We start from the raw sequence: 14,048 nt of genomic DNA on the forward strand, positions 1-14,048 counted from the left end.
CTGGGCTGATTACGCTTTAAGTCTAATCATATGCTGGGTATGGAGTCGCCAATGACTAGGGTTTTCAATTTGTTCAGAGCTAAGTGGGACGCCTTCGGCGTTCTCAGACGCCGTAACGGAGGAGTAGAATACAAGAGAACGACTCAGACATCAGACTCCGACGCGCCTCCAACATAATTCGGAGACACCGGTGGAAAGTTTCTGTTCGAGTCTGATCATGACGCTGACACCGGCTTGAGCATTCCCACATCAGCATTTCCCTCCAGACAGCCATGAGAAAAAGTTGTCCGGCTGCGGGGACTGTGCGGGGGGATTTATACTAACGTTACTATCTGTACTTACTGGTGGCACAGACGCTGTTTCTTCCTTTCCTACACTGAAATTACCCTTGCCTAACGATTGCGTCTGAAGCTGGGCTTGTAGCACAGCTATTCTCGCCGTAAGGCGATCGTTCTCCTGTATATTATGAGTACAGCGACTGCAATTAGAAGACATCATGTTAATGTTACTACTTAGCTTCGGCTGTTGAAGGTGTTGACGAACCATGTCCAGATAAAGCGTCCGGAGTGAAAAAGTTGAATGAGGGAAAAAAGTTGCGATGGGAAAAAAACTAAAAATATAAACGGTAATTAAAAACAAAAACAAAACAAAAAAAACGTAAAGTTGTCAGCTAGCAAAGTAAAGTTGGCAGCAAAACGCACAGCAACAAAACGCACAGCAACACGTCTGCAGATTCAACAGGAAGTTGAATACTAGTGCTTTCATTGCGTATTATTAATATTATTGAAATTACATAGTTATGTTTACAGTGATATATTGGGGGGGACAAATCATATTTTCCCCAGGATGGGGGGGTCGTGTCCCCCCCGTCCCCCCTGGGATTTCCGCCTATGGGTAGCAGAGAGAACAGTCTATGACTAGGGTGGCTGGAGTCTTTGACTGTGAGGTCCTGGATGGCAGGAAGCTTGGCCCCGGTGATGTAATGGGCCGTACGCACTACCCTCTGTAGTGTCTTGCGATCGGAGGCTGTGAGCAGTTGCCATACCAGGCAGTGATGCAACCCGTCAGGATTCTCTCGATGGTGCAGCTGTAAAACCTTTTGAGGATTTGAGGACCCATGCCAAATCTTTTCTGTCTCCTGAGGGGGAATAGGTTTTGTCGTGCCCTCTTCACGACGGTCTTGGTGTGCTTGCACCATGTCAGTTTGTTGGTGATGTGGACGCCAGGGAACTTGAAGCTCTCAACCTGCTCCACTACTTCCCCCTCAATGGAATGGGGGCGTGCTCGGTTCTTCTTTTCTTGTAGTTCACAATCATCAACAATGATGTTGTCATTTAAACACAAAAATTTAACAAAAGTTGTCATTTAAACAAAAAATTGAACAAAAGTGTTGACTTATTTTCAATAATTGTGAATGGTATCAGGTACTGTATATGTCAACCTGTAATATGGTTTGCCCTGTTGATGTGCTGGTAAGCGTTTTAGTTATTGTAAGACCCCATAAGAGCAGAAACTATTACGATTGGTTCAGTCAGGCGTCTAATCAAAACGGTGCAGAGGCGGGAGCAGGGTAGAGGTGGGAGTGGGAGCTCAACATGGAGAAGACACTGGGAGTGACTGCTTTGACTGCAGGCTAGCTTGGGGGCAGATGGATGGGACTACGATTGTAACAAAGTTGTAGCTTTGTTTTTGGCTGATTTGGCACAACTGTACTGTGACGGGTCGGCATGGCATATCGTACACAATATAGTCCAAATAGGTGAAGTGAAATGAAAGAAACAACTTTATATAGAAACAAAAAAATATATATATATATGAAAAGTGGTGGGTGCATATGTATTCACCCCCTTTGCTATGAAGCCCCTAAATAACATCTGGTGCAACCTATTACCTTCAGAAGTAACATAATTAGTTAAATAAAGTCCACCTGTGTGCAATCTAAGTGTCCCATGATATATATATACACCTGTTCTGAAAGGCCCCAGAGTCTGCAACATCATTAAGCAAGAGGCACCACCACGCAAGCGGCACTATGAAGACCAAGGAGCTCTCGAAAACAGGTCAGGGACAACGTTGTGGAGAAGTACAGATCAGGATTGAGCTATAAAAAAATATCCACCACTAAATCCATTATAAAAAAATTGAACGAATATGGCACCACAACAAACCTGCCAAGAGAGGGCCGCCCACCAAAACTCACAGACCAGGCAAGGAGGGCATTAATCAGAGAGGCAACAAAGAGATCAAAGATAAACCTGAAGGAGCTGCAAAGCTCCACAGCGGAGATTTTAGTATTTATCCATAGGACCACTTTAAGCCGTACACTCCACAGAGCTGGGCTTTACAGAGGAGTGGCCAGAAAAAAGCCATTGCTTAAAGAAAAAAATAAGCAAACACGTTTTGTGTTTGCCAAAATGCATGTGGGAGACTCCCCAAACATATGGAAGGAGGTACTCTGGTCAAATGAGACTAAAATTGAGCTTTTTGGCCATCAAGGAAAACGCTATGTCTGGTGCAAACCCAACACCTCTCATCACCCCAAGAACTCCATCCCCACAGTGAAGCATACTGGTGGCAGCATCATGCTGTGGGGAAGTTTTTCATCGGCAGGGACTGGGAAACTGGTCAGAATTGAAGGAATGATGGATGGCGCTAAGTACAGGGAAATTCTTGAGGGAAACCTGTTTCAGTCTTCCAGAGATTTGAGACTGGGACGGTGGTTCACCTTCCAGCAGGACAATGGCCCTAAGCATACTGCTTAAGCAACACTCGAGTGGTTTAAGGGGAAACATTTAAATGTCTTGGAATGGCCTAGTCAAAGCCCAGACCTCAATCCAATTGAGAATCTGTGGTATGACTTAAAGATTGCTGTACACCAGCGGAACCCATCCAACTTGAAGGAGCTGGAGCAGTTTTGCCTTGAAGAATGGGCAAAAATCCCAGTGGCTAGATGTACCAAGCTTACAGAGACATACCCCAAGAGACTTGCAGCTGTAATTGCTGCAAAAGGTGGCTCTTTCAAAGTATTGACATTGGGCGGGTCAATAGTTATGCACGCTCAAGTTCTGTTTTTCTGTCTTATTTCTTGTTTGTTTCACATTAAAAAATATTTTGCATCTTCAAAGTGGTAGGCGTGTTGTGTACATCAAATGGTACAAATCCCCCCAAAGTCCATTTTAATTCCAGTTTGTAAGGCAACAAAATAGGAAAAATGCCAAGGGGGTGAATACTTTCTCAAGCCACTGTACCAACACCTCAAATGTTCTACTGATTGAGCTCCTGCACTGCTTATAGAATATTAGCTAAAAACTATTGTGGAGCTCCTCCACCTAAATGTAAACAGTACCGGCACCCAAAATGAGTCCCGGCACCTATGTCAGTCCAAGTACTGTTTATCGTACTTTCATTAGCTTGTCCATAGACTATGGGTGCTTTGTATATGGTTCTGTGGCTATTACATTGCTGTTGCACCTTGGTAGGATGCAAGCGAAGGCGCTCAGGATGTGCGATGGTGCCTTTAAAATTACACCAGTTGAGGCTTTACAAGTAGGTACTGGGGAAATGCCACTAACCCTTAGATGAGTTAAGCTAGCCCTTGCATACTGGGCAAGACTGAAGGGTAGTACTGCAGGTCATCTTACGCTGACAGTATTGGAAGACTGCTGGTAATATGAACGACATCAAAAGAGGGATTTCGGCCCAGGGATTGAGAAAAGATTGATGAATATAGACTCAGGGACCGTGTTATAGGGCCGTCTGTGGCGATAGGAAATGTGCCACCATGGTTTTATACAAGACCATATGTTGAGCCTGATCTAAGAAAACAAACCGGGGTGTGAAGAAGATAATGTAGGAACAATATATTAGTAATCAGTTTTATTCTTGCATTGCAGTGTACAAAGATGGTTCAAAGGATCCCATGAATGGGAAGACAGGAGCAGGTGTGTTTATTCCTGATTGCGATGTTATTCTTTGTAAGAGACTAACAAATAATTGATCTGTATATTCAAGAGAAATGGTTGCGATAATTGTATTAAAATGGATAGAGGAGGTGCAACCAAGAACAGTAGTAATATGTTGGGACTCTGCATCAGTTTTGTGTAGTTTAAGATCTGGAAAGTCAGAACGTGAGGATTTATGGTTTGAAGTAATGATGCTGTTGTAGTTACAAAGACATGGTATTGAAATTCAGTTCTGTTGGATTTCTGCTCATACAAGTGTTAATGGAAATGATACAGTAGATATACAGTGCCTTCAGAAAGTATTCATACCCCTTGACTTTTTCCACAATTTGTTATGTTACAGCCTTATTCTAAAATTGATCAAATACTTTTTCCCCCTCATCAATCTACGCACAATACCCCATAATGACAAAGTGAAAACAGTTTTTTTGAAATGTCTGCAAATGTATTAAATTTAAAAAACATACCTTATTTACAAAAGTAAATTTGATTTTCAAGTAGATTCGGCCACTCAGGAACATTCACTGTCTTCTTGGTAGGCAACTCCATTGTAGATTTGGACTTGTGTTTTGGGTTATTGTCCAGTTGAAGGTTAATTAATCTCCCCGTGTCTGATGGAAAGCAGACTGAACCAGGTTTTCCTCTACGATTTTGCCAGTGCTTAGCTCTACCATTCCCTTTCTTTTTAATCCTGAAATCTCCTCAGTCATTAACCATTACAACCATACTGATAACATGATGCAGCCACCACTATGCTTAGAAATATGGAGAGTGTTTTTCAGAAATGTGTATTGGATTTGCCCCAAACAGTAACACTTTGTATTAGGGACAAAAAAGTAAATTGCTTTGCAATTTTTTTTGCAGTATTACTTTAGTGCCTTGTTGCTAACAGGATGCATATTTCAGAATATTTTTATTCTGTACAGGCTTCTTTATTTTCACTCTGTCAATTAGCTTAGTATTGTGGAGTAACTACAATATTGTTGGTTCATCCTCAGTTTTCTCCTATCCTGGCATTAAACTCTGTAACTGTTTTAAAGTCACCATTGGCTTCATGGTGAAATCGCTGAGCGGTTTCCTTCCTCTCTGTCAACTGAGTTTGGAAGGATGCCTTTATCTTTATAGTGACTGGGTGTATTGATACACCATCCAAAGTGTATTTAATAACTTCACCATGCTCAAAGGGATATTCAATGTCTTTTTTTTTTACCTAGCTACCAATAGGTGCCATTCTTAGCGAGGCATTGGAAAACCTCCCTGGTGTTTGTGGTTGAAACTGTGTTTGAAATTCAGTCCTCATTCTGAGGGACCTTACAGATAATTGTATGTGTGGAGTACAGGCGTGAGGTAGTCATTAAAAAATGATGTTAAACACTATTATTGCACATAGAGTGAGTCCATGCAACTTATTATGTGGCTTGTTGAGCAAAATTGTACTCCTGAACTTATTTAGGCTTACCATAACAAAGGGGTTGAATACTTATTGACTCAAGACATGTCAGCATTTCATTTTTTATTAATTTGTTAAAAAAAAAAAAAAAAATCCACTTTGACATTATGGGGTATTGTGTGTAGGCCAGTGCCCCAAAAAATCTAAATGTTATCAATTTTCAATTCAGGCACTGTAATAGCAACAAAAAAAAGCAGGGAATAATAATATTGTGGATATACAGGTACAGTTGTAGAGGAGAAATGAAAACATTAATTCGGGAAAAATGAGTTTGCTGGCAGAGACAATGGGATGAAAGTAGTAAGGGATACATTTTAATAATACAAGGAAACCTGTACGGGAGTGTCATGTAATGGGAACAGAATGGAGGAAGTTGTGTTGTGTAGGATGAGATTAGGGCATATGGGATTTAATTCTTCTTTGAAATTGATAGGGAAACATGGGACTGGAATGTGTACACATGTACAGTACAACCTTGCTGCTTTGAGGGCACCTATGAACCTGTCTCTAGCTAGCACTACTTTATTCTGCCCTGGGGACAACTGTACAACCTTGCTGCTTTGAGGGCACCTATAGAGATGTCTCTAGCTAGCTCTACTTTCTTCTGCCCTGGAGGCAACTGCACAACCTTGCAGCTTTGAGGGCACCTATGAATGTTTCTCTAGGTAGCTCTACTTTCTTCTGCGCTAAGTGCACCTAGTGTGCACACAAAAAACAGAATTATAGTACCCTGCAAGCAGACAGAGATTTATGCTTATTAATGAAGAGGGTAACTACCTTACTAACAATAGCCTATTGCTTTTCAGGGTAGCTTATTATCCCACTCAGTGCTGCCAACTCCTCAGTAAGGAAAGTCCTAAAAGTCGCAAAATGACGTCATCGCCTAATTTGCATAATTGGCCATGTGCATGTAATTGTGATGGACGCTGTAGGAGAGAGGAATAACGTCGTGGGAGAGACAAAAAGTGAGTAAAAAACACCCTAAATATGTTTAGAACTACAAATTAACTTTCTTCTGTCGATTCTTGTTTTTTTTTATGTCACAATTCTAACCCTCCTCTTTTATCCGGGCTTAGGACCGGCAAAAGTGACCCAAAAGAGACACTCAGTTACCTCGTTTTTTTATTTTATATATATTTTTAGTTTGTTTTTTAGTTTAGTTTTTTACATTTACATCCCGCCCTGAATGTAAGCCAGGGCAGGATCAGCCAGCGGCGGCTTCCCGCATGTGCGATTAATTTGCAGTCTGGAGACGGAGGGGTGAACATCTCCTGCTCTGACTGCAGCTGGGAGGGACTGCTGCGCGAGGACTGACCCGCCTGTGAGTGCTTTGGGATGGGGCCCACGGCAGCACCCGCTGCTCATTGAGAAGAGTGAGAACGATACGTGAGAAGGAATTCATGCAATCATACATTAACAAAGTGCAAGAGGTGAACAGCTTATGCTGTAAAGTCCATGGAGAACAAGAGCACCTCCTCCCAGCTGCCCACTGCACTGAGGCTAGGTAACACGGTCACCACCGATAAATCCGTGATAATCGAAGACTCAAAAGCATTTCTCAATGGCTGGCCATGCCTCCTCCTGGCGACTCCAACCCTTGGCCAACCAGCCCGCCCCCTCCGCTGCTACTCGCCGCCAAGCCCTCCCCAGCTTCTCCTTTAACCCAACCCAGATAGCAGAATGTTCTGAAAAGAGCGGAAAACCTGGACCCATACAATCAGGCTGGGCTTGACAATCTGGACCCCCTATTTCTGAAACTGTCGCCGCCATTGTCGCACCCCCTATCACCAGCCTGTTCACCTCTCCTTCGTATCATCTGAGATCCCCAAGGATTGGAAAGCTGCCGCGGTCATCCCCCTCTTCAAAGGGGGAGACACCCTGGACCCAAACTGTTACAGACCTATATCCATCCTGCCCTGCCTATCTAAGGTCTTCGAAAGCCAAGTCAACAAACAAGATCACTGACCATCTTCGAATCCCACCGTACTTTCCGCTGTGCAATCCGGTTTCCGAGCCGGTCATGGGTGCACCTCAGCCACGCTCAAGGTACTAAAACGATATCATAACCGCCATCGATAAAGACATTACTGTGGCAGCCGTCTTCATCGACCTGGCCAAGGCTTTCGACTCTGTCAATCACCATATTCTATCGGCAGACTCAGTAGCCTCGTTTTTCTAATGACTGCCTTGCCTGGTTCACCAACTACTTTGCAGACAGAGTTCAGTGTGTCAAATCGGAGGGCATGTTGTCCGGTCCTCTGGCAGTCTCTATGGGGTACCACAGGGTTCAATTCTCGGGCCGACTCTTTTCTCTGTATACAATCAATGATGTTTGCTCTTGCTGCGGGCGATTCCCTGATCCACCTCTACGCAGACGACACCATTCTATATACTTCCGGCCCTTCCTTGGACACTGTACTATCTAACCTCCAAACGAGCTTCAATGCCATACAACACTCCTTCCGTGGCCTCCAACTGCTCTTAAACGCTAGTAAACCAAATGCATGCTTTTCAACCCGTTCGCTGCCTGCACCCGCACGCCCGACTAGCAACACCAACCCTGGACGGTTCCGACCTAGAAATGTGACATCTAAAGTAACCTAGGTGTCTGGCTAACTGCAAACTCTCCTTCCAGACTCATATCAAACATCTCCAATCCAAAATAAAAGCAAGAATCGGCTTCTATTCCGCAACAAAGCCTCCTTCACTCCACGCCGCCAAACTTACCCTAGTAAAACTGACTATCCTACCGATCCTCGACTTCGGCGATGTCATCTACAAAATAGCTTCAATACTCTACTCAGCAAACTGGATGCAGTTTATCACAGTGCCATTCGTTTTGTTACTAAAGCACCTTATATCGACCACCACTGCGACCTGTATGCCCTAGTCGGCTGGCCCTCGCTACATGTTCGTCGTCAGACCCACTGGCTCCAGGTCATCTACAAGGCTATGCTAGGTAAAGTGCCGCCTTATCTCAGTTCACTGGTCACGATGGTACACCCACCTGCAACACGCGCTCCAGCAGGTTGTATCTCACTGATCATCCCTAAAGCCAAAACCTCATTTGGACGCCTTTCCTTCCAGTTCTCTGCTGCCTGCGACTGGAACGAATTGCAAAAATCTTCTGAAGTTGGAGACTTTTATCTCCCTCAACAACTTTAAAAATCTGCTATCCGAGCAGCTACCGATCGCTGCAGCTGTACATAGTCCATCTGTAAACTACCCACCCAATTTACCTACCTCACCCCCATACTGCTTTTATTTATTTACTTTTCTGCTCTTTTGCACACCAGTATCTTTCTTCTTGCACATGATCATCTGATGATTTATCACTCCAGTGTTTAATCTGCTAAATTGTAATTATTCAATTTATTGCCTACCTCATGCCTTTTGCACACATTGTAAATAGATTCTCTTTTTTTTTTCTACCATGTTATTGACTTGTTTATTGTTTACTCCATGTGTAACTCTGTGTTGTCTGTTCACACTGCTATGCTTTATCTTGGCCAGGTCGCAGTTGCAAATGAGAACTTGTTCTCAACTAGCCTACCTGGTTAAATAAAGGTGAAATAAAAAAAATAAAAAATAAATGCTATTTCCAAGCTCCAGTGTCCACCAGAAAAGTCTACTACTGCTACAATACATGCGATAGAGTCAATACGTGTTCAACTGAAATATGTAACTCGTTTTAGGAAACTAGGCGTATGTCGCACATCACTACTTCACAGGAGCGGCATTTGAACGTAAACATTTATTTTTTATCAAAAAGCATTTTTTGGCAGAAATGCTGTCTGGAACGTGAACTTTCATGTGCCTTAATAACATGTGCACTTTCATGTGCCTTAATAACAAACTTATATTCCATCCATAAATACAAATAGAATTGTTGAATAACGAGCCTAGTTGGTTTAGACACAGAAAGCCATGATTGGCTAAGATAATGGATGGGATGGACATGCCAGGAGATGAGTTTGGATTCGTCTGCCATGTAGCTTGCTTCTGTCTATAATGTGGGCTGTTCAGTATGTGCTTACAGTAATTTCTACCATGCCGTTTTTGAAAAATAAATGTTAGCCATCGAGAACTACAAAAGTTTTGCTACTTTTCTCAACAACTTTGATGCCCTAAATTTAGCAGGCGCTGTCGACAGATCAGTTGGGAAAAGTGATGGGCTACTTTCTGCACACGTGACTTGACACAACGCTGGTCAAACAAGATGTAGCTATAAACAAAACAGAGTTAAATGGTTCCAGTCTGCCGTGAAGCATTCATCCATGTATACGGGTAAGATTGTAGCTACATTTTCAGATACGTTTCTAATTTAGTCAAAGTCATTTTTATTGCAAGTTAAAGCGTACTGTTAGTTAGCTATCAAACGCTAGCTTGCTGGCTCGCTAGATAACGTTACGCGTATGATCTGTGTAGTAATATTATTCTAATCAGAAATCCATTTGCATTGCTAGTTATAGCCTAATGTTATTTAGCTAACATTGAACCTAGTTTGTTAGCAGATTCATACTACAGCTATGACAATGTTTGTATTGGTAGTAGTATGAGTTGGGATTATGCCGGTTCCTTGTTTAGCTAGCTAGCTACCTAGGTAGTTACATGTCTAAACAGAAAACTCAAATTCAGCAGGATTATTACATGACCCATCAAGTTAACCAGGTGTGTCTGGGGGTGATTACGGCCATCTATTGTATTTCATGAACATGTGTACATGTCTAGACGATAGTGACCCATCCACTTAGCTAGATGTGGCTGGGGGGTGGTTATAGCAATTCCTTTGCATGACCCATCAATTTAGACAAGTGTGTCGGGTAAGCGTCATATAATAATGATAAAATATTTTTATCTGGACACTCTGTTTTTGATATTGCTACTATGCAAGTTACCACTTCACTGTACCTTTTACACCTTCTGTATCCTGTGCATGTGACAATTAAACTTTTATTTGATATATGGTGTGTTTCCTGCATGGCCTCACGTGAATCCTTAACGAGATGGGTGAAGCTAAGTCTTTAGAGGGTGTGAACATGCTGCATTGGTGTAGACCAGCCATAAAGTATGGGTCGTGACCCACTTAATGGTGGTTCACGACATGTCAGAGTAAACTTATAATTATTTAATTAATTACTGGAATTGATTTGGCCAAGTGCATCTGCGCTCTCTGTTCAGTGCGCCATCACTAAATGCATGCTCTTCAACCGATCGCTACTCGCACCTGCCCGCCCGTCCAGCATCACCACTCTAGACGGTTCTGACTTAGAATATGTAGACAACTACAAATACCTAGGTGTCTGGTTAGACTGTAAACTCTCCTTCCAGACTCACATTAAGCATCTCCAATCCAAAATGAAATCTAGAATCGGCTTCCCATTTCGCAACAAAGCATCCTTCACTCATGCTGCCAAACATACCCTCGTAAAACTGACTATCCTACCGATCCTTGACTTTGGCGATGTCATTTACAAAATAGCCTCCAACACTCTACTCAGCAAACTGGATGCAGTCTATCACAGTGCCACCCGTTTTGTCACTAAAGCCCCATATACTACCCACCACTGCGACCTGTATGCTCTCGTTGGCTGGCCCTCGCTTCATATTCATCGCCAAAACCACTGGCTCCAGGTCATCTATAAGTCTTTGCTAGGTAAAGCCCCGCCTAATCTCAGCTCACTGGTCATCATAGCAGCACCCACCCGAGGCACGCGCTCCAGCAGGTATATTTCACTGGTCACCCCCAAAGCCAATTCCTTCTTTGGCTGCCTATCCTTCCAGTTCTCTGCTGCCAATGACTGGAACGATTTGCAAAAATCACTAAAGCTGGAGACTCATATCTCTCTCACTAACTTTAAGCATCAGCTGTCAGAGCAGCTCACAGATCATTGCACCTGTACATAGCCCATCTGTAAATAGCCCATCCAACTACCTCATCCCCATATTGTTATTTCTTTTTTTGCTCCTTTGCACTCCAGCATCTCTACTTGCACATTCATCTTCTGCACATGTATCACTCCATTTTTTAATTGCTAAATTGTAATTACTTCACCACTACGGCCTATTTATTGCCTTACTTCCCTAATCTTACCTCATTTGCAGACACTGTATATATATTTTTTCTATTGTCTTATTGACTGTACGTTTTGTTTATTCCATGTGTAACTCTGTGTTGTTTGTGTCGCACTGCTTTGCTTTATCTTGGCCAGGTCGCAGTTGTAAATGAGAACTTGTTCTCAACTGACCTACCTGGTTAAATAAAGGTGAAATAAAATTTACAAATTTAAAAAGAAACTTGTCATTCCCACTCGCCATCACTCACCGCTGTCATCAAATTGAGTTATGCTAGCCACAAGTTCTGACTGAGCTCAATTGTCATGAAACGCATATACAGCGATGAGTTTCTCCCTCTTTCATACAAACTTATAACGAGGACCGCCCACAATGTGTTTTGTGTGTGAAGTGCTTAGTAATGAGTCTCTCATAACGAACAATTAATATGTCCTGACCAAACATCACAGCATGATGGTAAACCCATGGAGTTATTTCGGAACAGGCCATAACGCTTCAGGAAACAGTGCTTCAACAGTGGAAAAGTAAGTCAGCTAGCAAGGCATTGTTGTGATTTTATAACAGGTGATGATGAGCAGAAATAAGGGAGTACTAACCAACTCTCATAGTAGTTGTGAGTTTCCCTTTCAAACAATCCCCTGGCCTTGTACACAGCTAATAGCTAACATTCGCCAATGCAAGCTAGCTATTGATAGTGCAACCCTAGTAACAGTACAGATGAAAAGATGTACAGTAGGCCTGATCATTTAATGTAGAAATATTGTTGAAAACTAGTCTAGGTTGGAACTGTTGCTATTAAAATACAATAATAGTTTTTATTCTTAATTGGAATAAACTGAAGCGAGATGCTAACACACTCACATAGTTCTGAGTTGCTCATCTACAGCAGGAAGCAGTCTCCTGCCTGACTGAGAAAGCAGTATATGTTCTGGTCCAGTTTGGCACCACATACCTATGCGAGTCAGGGTTCTCAACTCTGACATACTTAAAAAACAAGTACAAAAACTGTTAAGACATGCTCTCATTAGGACTGCGTGTGTGTTTTCTGGTCTACATCTGTGTGATGTGGTCAATCAGTTTATTCCAGTTCAGAATAAAAATATGTATTGTATTTTAACAGCAACAGTTCCAACCTAGACTTTCTTTCAACAATAATTTCTATAGTAAGATGTACAGTAGGCCTGATCATTTTTCATCTGTACTGTTACTTAGGGTTGCACTATCAAAAACTGAGCCTGTGAGTGTGTTCTGTTATTCATCTGTGTGATGTGATCAATCAGTTTATTCCAGTTCAGAATGAAAATTATTTATTATATTTGAAGAGCAACAGTTCCAACCTAGACAGATGTCGAGTGTTTTTAATGGGTGGAAATAAACATGAATAGATATTTATATGGATCTTTAATTTCATTGTTATTTTTTGTCTATATTGCGTTTGTTTTAGGCATAATGGCAATGAAATGTACCATGTATAGTTGCATATTTTCCTATGCTTGGGTACCAGGAAAACACAGAATTTCTTATTTGGGTCCCAGGCTGAAAAGGTTTACGAACCCATGGTGTAGACAAAGAAGAGCTCTCCAGTAGGTATACCATTTTCTCAAAAGTGGGGTATCAACTTTCAAAGCAGAATTACTTTCCCATTGTTCTTCAACTGCAGTGTATGAGTCTCTATTTGTAATCCAATGTAAAAAAACACAATTTCAAATTTTGCTACAAAAGACCGAATCGAGGCGGTCAGTCACATACAAGTTTTACTTGCTATCTCAAAGCACTATGCAGAAATCACTCCGCCATTTCCTGGTTGCTAAAATTTGAATAGTTCGCCTAATTTTACTTGACAAAACAAGTGTAGTGTAGAGAATAATTGTACCATCTAAACTGCTGTGAAATATATTTTCCATAACCAAAAATATTGTATTTTCAGATCGTTGAAGCTGGTGTACAAAACTGAAATGCAAAAATGATACTTAAGAACTGGAAGCATAGAAATAGTGCACATAGAACACATCTATCACATTTATTTGAATTTGGTCTCTTGTTGCCCAAAAAGTTACATATTGCAGCCTTAACATTGTAAGCTAAAATATTGTAGCTAGCTAATTAGCTAGCAGCTAGCTAACATCACTTAGCTAGGTTATCTAGCTTTCTATCTAACTAATGTAGCAAAATAGCTGCCAACTAGAGTCAAGTTTCACATTCAGTATCTAATCAATAGATAGCTAAAACCCACTGCACTAGCAAGCAAATGTGGAAAAACTTGCTACTATCCAACGTACGTTTTCTGCTGCAAACAAATGAAAACCAATCAAGCCAAAATACTTTAATGCAGATGTTTCGGTCATTAACTATGTCAACATTCACAGACAACTTTCAACAGATTATTTGTTAGCTTGTGTCAGAGACATCTAAGTGTTAATGTCTCATCTGCTTTATACATCCATTGACATCCTCAAACAAGCAGTATGAATGTTAGCGGACTAAACTCAAAAGTTTATGATGAACTTCACCAACAGAGTGGAGCAGAGACCAGCCTTTGTGAAATCAAGCGCCGATTACAT

Source organism: Salvelinus sp. IW2-2015, linkage group LG5 (assembly GCF_002910315.2).
Source record: "Salvelinus sp. IW2-2015 linkage group LG5, ASM291031v2, whole genome shotgun sequence".
Classification (NCBI taxonomy): domain Eukaryota; kingdom Metazoa; phylum Chordata; class Actinopteri; order Salmoniformes; family Salmonidae; genus Salvelinus; species Salvelinus sp. IW2-2015.